The sequence below is a fragment of the Octopus sinensis genome, unplaced genomic scaffold (assembly GCF_006345805.1).
Source record: "Octopus sinensis unplaced genomic scaffold, ASM634580v1 Contig08735, whole genome shotgun sequence".
In the NCBI taxonomy this organism is placed as follows: Eukaryota; Metazoa; Mollusca; class Cephalopoda; order Octopoda; family Octopodidae; genus Octopus; species Octopus sinensis.
In genome coordinates, this window is record NW_021831284.1 from 36302 (window position 1) to 47085 (window position 10784).

A 10784-nucleotide genomic window follows, 5' to 3' on the forward strand; every position below is an offset into this window, starting at 1 on the left:
GTATGTACTCTTATTTATAGAATCAAGCAGGAATATATACCATCGTGTGATGACAATGATATTGAAGACGATTTTAAAGATGATGAGATCAAACAAGATATTTATCTACCGGATAAAGTTATTTTTAATCAGAATACAACTACAGTTCAATAGCAGTGGATATATGCTATTTAATCGAAAACCTACTCAAACATTTCCATTTAAAGAAGCGAAAAAAAATTACGACGAATACGGAGAAATCATTGAGTATTTTACCCATTTTCACTGTTTTTTCTAGTCGTGCTTTGTTTCATGAAAAGAAAATTCCTCACAAAAAGGTTGTTTTAAATATTTTATTAAAATTAGGATAAAATTAACGAAGAATGTTTTTGTTGGCAATATTTATTTTAGATAATATAAAATCTGAGGAGTTTGAGAATTATTATGAGCTTAACACAGTGGAGGAATATACCAGTGAAATCCGACATGTTGATGTACGGGCAAAATCACTCTTTATCGACTTTGAGGGTAGGTCTGATGGCGATTCTATTCGGAGGATCCTTCAGCAGATTAGGCCAAAAAATCTAGTAAATATGGAATTGCTAGTCTTCTTAGATTCTCGTGCATTCTAGTACTGAGAGTGCCAATTCTCTCACTCGTCACTGTTCTGCCAATTCGCTGGTTTCTGGCAAGACATTTTCTCCAAAAATATTTGAAAATATTGACGTCATAAGCGATTCTTCAATGTTACAGGTTTTATTAGAAGTTTAATAGAAATTAGGTGAGAATGAAGGATTCGCTTTTAAATTCGTTAAAGTTTATACAAACTCCTGATTCTTGCGACATTTCGTGGATTGATTGTGTCGTTGAAAATTCAGAATGTTTTAATTCTGAGGCCAAACGAAAGGCCCTGCCTTTGCTTTCTGATATTTCATCGCTTGACGTAAAGAATTTTTTGATAAGATTAATCGATAGGCAGCTCCTCATTCCGCTGTGTTTTTTAACGATCCAAAGCTTTTGAACGTTAAGGAAACTTTAGAACAAAGCAAGGTCGAATGCGAATTTGTAAGTGGAGGAACTTTGTTATGTGGTGGTGTCATTTCATTAAAAAAAGATGGGACTCAAGTTATGTTGGAAGGGCCGTTGTGTTCTCTATATTATAATGTGCGTGATGTACTTTATTCTTTTTATTCTGTTATTTGATTCAGTGATTTTTTCTATTAATTCATATTTAATTTGAACTGTATTTATTTATTGATTTTATAATTTAAATTGTTAAATTAGTTAAAATGCAATTTGCGGTTATACAATTGAGTCCCGCATCTTTATTATTAAATAATAACTGAGGCAGTAGATTGCATTTTCAAGTAAAAAATGTAATTTTGAAAAAAAGGGTTGAAAGTATTCATTATAATTTATCAAATTTCTCTTCTTCTTTTAAGGAATTTTTTAATATTTTAATTTTTAGATCTTATGTTTTAAATTTATTATTAAAAATCAGAATTTTAAACTAAAAAGTAAATATCTATGACTAACCTAATTTACGTCAGTTACGGTGAATAATTTGAATAAATTGAATTTTATCGCTTTTTCTAACTAACCATTTTATGTTTTCTCAGTCAGAAGGAGGTGAAAACTGCCTGCTTCAAATAGGAGATATTGTAAGCTTGCATCTTCAAAGTGATTATAATGGATTTTTATCGACATTGGGGTAGTTGAATTTTAATAAAAATATGCTTTTGATTTATAAAAATAGTCCAAAAATTATTAAAAATGAAATTTAACCATTTAGATTGGTTGACGACCGATGTATGGTAAATCCTTCATCTGGAGATTCTTCTTCTCCACCAAACAAATTTAGAGGTACATAACCATTCTTTCACCTATTTTTTAGATTGTCATTTTAAAATTCTTCCAATGAATAAATATTCAGCACAGAAACAGTTCAATGTGGCTTGTCAAAGTCAAGGCTTGGAAGAAAATAATGAAGTTTTGCTTAAAAAACTACACGTTAGACTTTTATTAGTTGATTTTAAGGACGCCGCGCAAACAGAATTTAAGCACAACGAAATCATAAACGAAAAATTGCAAGGAACAGTAGTACAGTACGGAACCATTATTCAAGTAAAATTTAAGCAAATTAAATTAAGTTTTTGCACATTAAAAGTAACAAGTTTCTATCTTGCAGTCAGCGTGTTCAAGCACCATTAGAAAAGAATGCACTTTCAGTTTATTTGAGTCGTCAAGGAAAAGACGAATCATGGTTTGTAGTGGTTCCTCACTATAAATTGCGGTCAGTTGGCGATAACGTAGATTTTTAATAATATAAACGAAGGTCATCATTGGAGACAATTTAATTTTTAAGCCAGTAGGACTCAATATATGCTTGCATGCAAGTAATCTTGAGCTAAAAGATTATCCAGGATGCAAAGAAGTAGATAATAACTAACTAAATTTTATAGGTCAATTGCTTACAACAAAGTTGCCCATGGAAAATTATTTTATTTTTAAAATATTCAGAAAATTCAGAAGATGTTCTAAAGGGGGTTTGGAAAAATTAATAATATATTTAAAGGGAGACGTCGTCCGTTTATTTCATGCCGAACAAGAAAAATATCTCACAAGTGACCGATATAAAAAAACGCAATATGTTTTTCTAAGAACTACTTGGCGTTTATCTGCAACAACTGCTACAAGTTCGCAAGCTCTGTGGGAAGTTGAAGTTTGTGGTGATTCAGAAATTTATTTAAGGTTGTCAAAAATGATCCTTGTCGAAGTGGTGCTGGCCAATGGAATAATTTTTACCGATTCAAACATCTTGCGACTGGCCACTACCTTGCTGTAGAAGTCGACAATTCAATTTCATCTGACTTTAAAAATGAAAACAAAAACAGTTTTACGCTAGTTTGTGTGCCACATGGTCAAGATATTTCTACATTATTTGAACTTGATCCGACATCCCCCAGCCGTGGAAGTCTTCACGTTCAGAGGTAAATGAGAACAAATGTCTCATTCTTAGAGATTCATATGTCAGACTCTTCCATACTTCTACGAAAACTTGGATTCGAAGTACAGCTATTCCTATTGATAAAGACCAAGAAAGGCCAATTATGAACAAAGTTTATTTATGTTTTATATACTGAGGTTTCATGCACTGCTCAAAAAGACGACAAAGAAGCATTTGCATTTTTATCTGTCTCTAGACAAGAAGTTAGAGATTTAGACTTTGCCAATGATGTTTGTCATGTTTTGGAAAATATTGCAAAAAGTATGAGAATCAGATTACTTACTCAACAAGAACAACAGTATGAAAACTATTGTCTACCTTTTATAGAATGACAGAAAATATTTTGAAGGAATTGATATTTTTTATTGGACATTTGGAGGATCAATATCAAAATTTGAATGCAATTGAGATCCATCCTTTTCGAGTAAAATGTGATCGAGATAGACAAAAATTAATTCGCGAACAAAATTGTCTTACATGGGCTTTGCTTTAATAAAATAACTTTTAGGTAATTGGAATAATGCAGTCTCCTTTTGGAGAAAGAACCCCCCATACTGACTATTTGACAGACATTAATTGTTCTTATTATATTCAAATATGTCGTTTATGTTATCGATTAATTAACCTTTCTCAACACAATTATCGGAAAAATCAAGTTTTCATTTTTATTCTAAAAAATAAACCAGGAATGGATTGCTATGAACATTAGTTTTATGCAGTCACAAATAGGCCATGGAGTCTATGCTGAAGATACAATAACTTTAATTCTACACAACAACGTGAAACTATTAAAAAATTTGATTAAAAGTCGTGAAATAGAAACTTTCATAATGCTAGCTCGTCAGAAAAAATCATACAAGTTTGTTAACTATTCATCATTATTAGATTTCTTGACTACTTATCTTCTCTTTGTATATCAAATAATGTTGCAATACCAGAAACTCAAGAATTGATTTGTAAATGTTTGTTAACCGAGAGCAATAAGGATATTTTAATTCAAACAACGTATTAGATTCAAGATAAACATTTAGTATTAAAAAATACAGTTCATCGTTTTTTCAAGTTTCTTCACACAATGAATCACTTTCGGAGGAAGATAATGTGGACGTTTATATTATTTACGGAGACGATAAAAGAGAAAGAATTCTTCGAAATGTTCAAATAAATGCGAATAACGAAAACCAACACGATATAAATATTATGGAATACTATCAGTACATTATTATTAAATTATATAAGACATCAAATTGATCTATATTCGTACATGTGCCTTGATCGCCAATACATTGCGATAAACACGTTATCCAAGGAATTCACTATGGAAATAATAATTAAGTGACTTTAATAAATGGTTTAACTATTAAGGTGCATAAATGACTCATTTTTGTCATATAATTTAAGATCTTCATTTTGTCGCTTACTCTTACATCTACATATTATCCGGGATCCTCAAGAGCTGGCAATTCCGGTAAAATATTCACGTGTTTGGTCTTCCGTAACAAAAAAGGCAATCTCCGGGTTAGTGAGATTGTCAATTCTTTATAATTTAGTAATTTAAAAAACGACTCAAAGTCCGAAAAATATTCAAAATTTAGTGAATTATGTCTGTTCCTAAAAAAATTTATCTTGGACTTACGTAATTCTGAAAAACAGTTTTGCAATGACATTAAAAACGAATTTATTTACGAAGTAAAGTGTGAGTATTGTAATATAGATGATTAACCTTACAAAACATATGGTCTACTTTGGATTTTTTAATTCTTTTGATCTTAATGAAATGGCAAGCTCTTTACTGGCTATTCTTAACATACAGTCAGATCACAAGCATAAAGGAAATAAAATTATTTTCCGTATTATTCATTTCAAAAATATTTCAAACTATGTAGAATTTCCAAAGACTGAAAAATTTTCGTGGTACGAAGATAACAAACGAATTTTTAAAAAATCAGCAAAAGAGAAAATTTTTGATATAAAAACAAAGATACTTGAAATCCTACAAGTAAAAGCTTTTACCAACTTTTCCAGTTTATTATAGAAACACATTTAAACAGCACTATTACGCAAATACTATCTTACTACCACAATGAAATAACTATAAATTCTGAAGGTAAAATATTTTTTCAGAAATAATAGAGTCGATAGAGAAAATTGCAATCAACATAGAACAACTATATTTAAACAAGTTATTAATTTTATTTATAATATTAAGTGACAATGTTATTAACAATTTGGGCTATGTTGAGAACAGCAAAGAATTTTTGCAAGTTATGATTAACCTCATCTTGGATGAAAATTCTAATATAACTTCTTGGGCTTTGCAAATCTTATTCAAGACATTTTCGACATTTCATGACACAATTAAGACTTTAAAAGAAGTAAACAATAATTATAATTAATTTTAGGTACAACTGTTGACCACAGACGAAGATATCAATAACTACAATAAAATAAAACAAGATATTCGTCGCCTGAGAATTTTGGTGGACAAATCTGAATTATGGATATATAAAAAGCAAAAAGAAGAATTTTCCTGTTCAATTTCTCCTAAGGTTGATTCTTTTCTAAATGTCATTAGATTGTTTTAATCGATGAAAATTTTAAAGAACGTGGAGAACGGATTACCAGTGGAAAAGAAGATTTCATGCAAAGTAAATCGGTTATTTTTTAATTTAATTTTGTTTTTAGTGCATAAATATTATTAATGAAGATATAAATTATTCTTCGGATTCGATAGTAAAAGAAAATTACGTTTTGATGAGAGAAATTTTACAGAGATTGGCAGATTTCTGTGTCAGTGATATATCTGAGTCCAAATTAAAAATTCACACAGAGAATCAAAAACTGTTAAAAAATCTTAGAGTAAATAAAGTTATAACTGGCTTGTTGAAAATATCGTACGAAAAAGTTATGGCATAAACATAAAAAAATGTAGGAAGACGAATTAATGATCGAAATAATGAAATTGGCTCATATCGCACTGCAGAATCTCTGTCGTGACAATAAAATAAATCAAACAATACTTTACAAAGATATCGAATCAATCCTGGAATTTAGCGTACATTTACCATTAAAAAAATAGATTGATGGGATCTGTACTGCCACAGCAATCGTTGAAAATAATTTAAAAATATGCGAGAGCATGCCTTTGAGTATAATTCAAAAAGTGGTTATGGAAATCGAATCTTTTGGACACAATCCAGAATGTCTCATATTTCTTCAGAAAATCGTGACTGTCAATAATGAATGCATTAAGCGAAACCAGGAATATGTTTTAAAAGAGGTTTATAGTGGTTCTAAGAATTTACTAGATTTTGAGTGCTAGTGATAAAGTAATTTTTCTAATTAACAATCGAGAGGCACGAGAGAATTTAAATAAATTAATGTCTTCTGTCAACTGTCAAATAAAATCAAATGTTCGTGTTATACCCAGAAAAGTTCTTTATCATATTGAAGTGATAAATTTGCTTACAATGATCACCAAAGGAAAAAATGTGTTTACTGAATTAAAATGTCAATCACTTGTGACTACTGATGATATAAAAGAGATTCTTTTCACGAATAGCTGCCTCCTTGAGATAAAACTCGCTTATACATATTTTTTGCTTCACTGTTACATAGACACTGAGGTGGAAGCTAAGGAATTTTTCCAAAGCGCCATCGTTTGGGAGATATTTGAAAAACTAGTTGAGGATGTTGAGAAGGTTTATTTTAAAGTTTTTGATAACTCCAGTACACTGAAAACGTTAAAAAAGATTGCCACGAATGTCATATAAATAATAAATACATTTCAACTCTCATAGATGTATTTACATCATTCTTTTCGTCCAGTTTTCTTCATTACAGCGGAGCATTACAAGTTATAGTAATTTTTTGCGAATGTGCTTATTTTTAGGCGAGACAGTCATTTTGTCAACGAGTTGTGAATTCATTAGTAAAGATGTACGAGTGCGAGTTTCTTAATTCTGAAATGATTAATGCTTCCATAATATGCTTAAAGTCGTTTTGGGACTTGTGTAATCAATAATAAATATTAATTTTAAAGTCCATAGTCGGGACATTGCAATGCTTCCAGAAACAGAGAAGAAAGTTACTTCAATTTTTAGCACAAAATACCTTATGACCAAATCATCTTTAACGTGGAAAAATACACATTTAAAAAAACAGAAAACGTTAAACAAACAAGGAATTAACGAAATATTTGATGTATCAACTATATCATTTTTATTTAAATTAGTCTTTGGTAGAAAAAATGGACGATAAGTTCAAAGATTATTCAAAAATAGAGAATTCAGTATTAATCGAAATTTTTTACCAGCCGGAATTATGTGTACCAAAAATATCTCCGCTCCATCAAACATATTCAAATGGAAAACTAATTTCCTCGTTAACTCAATGTTATATAATTATAGTATAATTTCTCATATATCAGAAAAAATTAAACAAAGCAAAGACTTTGGAATTATCTCTCGCTTGCTAGATGCCATTATAGCAATGATATATGTTAAAAATACTAAAACTGAAGTATAGTTTTATTCAATAATGTTACAGGAGAACTGGCTGAAAAATAAACTGACAAATCGATATTTTGACAAATCCTATTTTTACATGGAAAATGGGTACTTGAGAAATAAATCTGACGATTTTAATTATTTCCTATTAAAGAAACGAGAAGTTGCTGATATGCAGGTAAATTTTTCAATCCCACTTGCAAGACATATTTAAACGAAAAAGGAATAGCCAAACTTCTAGTAGAGCTTATCATTAATAGCACCTGTACAAACAGTTTTCTGAAATCCGTTCAATTAGGAATAGCATTATTGGACGGCGGAAACGTTTCTGTTCAAGTAGAATCGAATAAATATTTAAATATAGAAAAAATTATACACAAATATAGTCGAATGCAAAAATGCCGAAATTTTTTTTCAAAATATTAAAAAATACATGGAAAAAGCCCGACAGGCGTGTAAAATATCTTATCAATCAGCAGTAAAACCACTTTTGGAAGATTTCAATAATTTAAGTATATTTTAAATAGTACAATATTTATTAGATCGGAGTAAGGGATCAGAAAGAAAGAAAATAGACAAGCTTCTTGAATCTTTAAATATTATCAAATCAAAAAATCAAACTTCTCAGTTTATAGCAATTTTTATATAAAATATTAAAGAAATCAAACCTCACCTGTCGATCAGCAACAAAAAGATTCAATTGAGGTTTCAGTCCCAATTTTACGCTTTCTCCAACTAATGTGTGAAAACCACAACTGGGATATGCAAGTTCCTCTTCAATTATAATAAATATTAAGAATATGTTGAGAAATCAAAATCTTAAAAGTTCACATAATTTTATTGTGGAAACCTTGCTGTTTATTGAGACCATTTTTGAAAATACAAGTGGAGGAATGGATTTGTTGGGATTATACTTGAACGAATCAAATGTCGATCTCATCGAACAAACAATGATAACCCTCATTGAATTTTGTCAAGGTCCTTGCCATGAAAATCAGGTGAAATCCTGTTATTTGTCTAAAATTAGATGGCCATTGTATTACATGAAAGTAATGGAATTGACATTATTAGTGCTATTCTAACAAACGACATACTTCCTTTGGCCTCTCAGCGTCCGGATCTTGTTTATAAATTAAAAGTTATAACTTAAAAAACAAGTTATTCTTAGGATACTGCATCTAAATTATTGTTGGCTATAATAGAAAGTCGGTCTGATATTGAAATTGCAAAAAAAGTCAGCAATTCCATGAATCTTCAACAACTTGTAAAATAACTGCTAAAAAACTTTCAGCTTAATGTTGCAAGAAGAGCATACCATCAAGGAGTAACTGAAATACACACAGTATCACCGCTCTCTGTAGGACACAATATTTATATTTTGGCATATCAGGTAGTATAACCTAGGAATATCTTCTAGCTTGCTCAACACGACGAAAATATGCAAAGTTTTATGAAAGAAGAGATTAAATCTGATCCTGCAATCAAATATTTTCATTCTAGAACATCACAAATCGAAGTATAACTGATATTTCAGTCGTTTTTAAGATTGTACGAAGCGATCGCACTATTGAATCCATTGTTTTTCCAATCCCAGATCTGTCCAAATATTTGACCAAAGAAACAAAAACTCGAGTTTTCCTAGAAACAGAAGTCGACGAAAAAAACAGCAAAATTTCTAACTTTTTTAATCAAGCGGATGACATGTACAAAGAAATGCTGTGGCAGAAAAAATTAAGATGTTTAAATATCTGTTCTCCTATAAACATTTAGATAATCCATTGTTGTTTTATATTTCAAACAATGAAACTTTTTGGAGTAAGATGGTTGTACTTATTGCAATATTACTGAATTTGGTTGTCATTTTTTTCTATCCATTCAATACAAAATCAGACGGTAAATTAGAACGATTTATAATATTATAGTTTCATATGGACAGTATTCTAACTTCATTACATTTTTGATTATAATTTTCGTTTTTAGCTTTATGTGGTTTAAAAAACTATCATACATCGCCGGAATATTAACTATCATTTTAATGAAGATAAATTTTTTCATTGGGATAAAATCAGTTGCAGTTCTCCTTGGAATAATTAATGCAATAAGATTTTACTTAAGATTTTAGGTTTTCATGAAAACAATACACTTGATTGCAATATTTGGAAATATAGGAACGTTTAGACTCAGAACAATCTTTGAAAACAAGACAGTCAGTTATAATACGATTTATCTATTTATCTGCCTTGCTGGTCTTTTCTATCATGAACTAATATACGGAATTTTGGTTTCTACTAAGTTTGCAAATTGTTTAGCTCCTTGATGTGGTTTATCGAGAAGAAACGTTATACAATGTTATTCGTTCGGTTACTAGAAATGGACGTTCGATAATTCTCACTGGAGTGTTGGCCGTTATTTTAGTCTACTTATTTTCGATTGTCGGTTATCTATTATTTAAAGATGACTTTCTCCTGAATGTCGAACTGACCGATAAAATAACAGGCTAGCTGTCGTTTTAATTCAATTTATAGACAACCTTCTCAATTTGAATGAAATAGAAAAAACTGAAATCGTAGAAAGTGGATGTGAGACGTTGCTCATGTGTTTTCTTACAACTTTAAATAACGGTTTCCGCAGTGGCGGTGGGATTGGCGACATTCTTCGGACTCCAAGCACTAAAGTCATTAATTTGTTATAATTAATTATTAGGAACTTGTTTTTTTGCCGCGAATTTTGTATGATCTTATATTCTTTTTCACCATAATTGTTATTGTCCTCAATCTTATATTTGGAGTGATCATTGATACTTTTGCAGATTTAAGATCTGAAAAATATCAAAAAGAGGAAACACTGCGCAATACATGTTTTATTTGTGGTCTTTTATTTTTTTGTTTTAAAATATCTCAGGTCTCCACAGATCTTCTTTCGAAAACAAAAAAATCTCATACGAACAACATATTAATAGTGTTCACAATATGTGGCACTATTTTTATTTTATCACGTTAATAAAAATTAAAGACCCTACCGAATTTACAGGACCAGAAAGTTATGTTCATATGATGATAGAGGTGCCTTTTAAATAATATTTTGGAGAATCGTAAATTGGAGTGGTTTCCTCGTATGAGAACAATTTCTTTAGACATTGAAAGTAATGAAGATGAAGATGATGATCATCTATATAGAAAAGAACTTTATAAAATTTATTCGGAGTTAAATGTTTATTTTAATATGCATTTTTATAATTTAGAAAATCACAATGAATTTGGAAGATCTCAGGAACACGCTTTCTGGGAATT

At 30.0% G+C, this 10784-nt stretch overlaps 1 pseudogene; it reads left to right on the plus strand.

Annotated features, from left to right (window-relative positions):
* The first annotated feature begins 362 nt into the window (after window positions 1-362).
* Window positions 363-7010, plus strand: LOC115227891 (annotated as a pseudogene).
* The last annotated feature ends 3774 nt before the right edge of the window (window positions 7011-10784 follow it).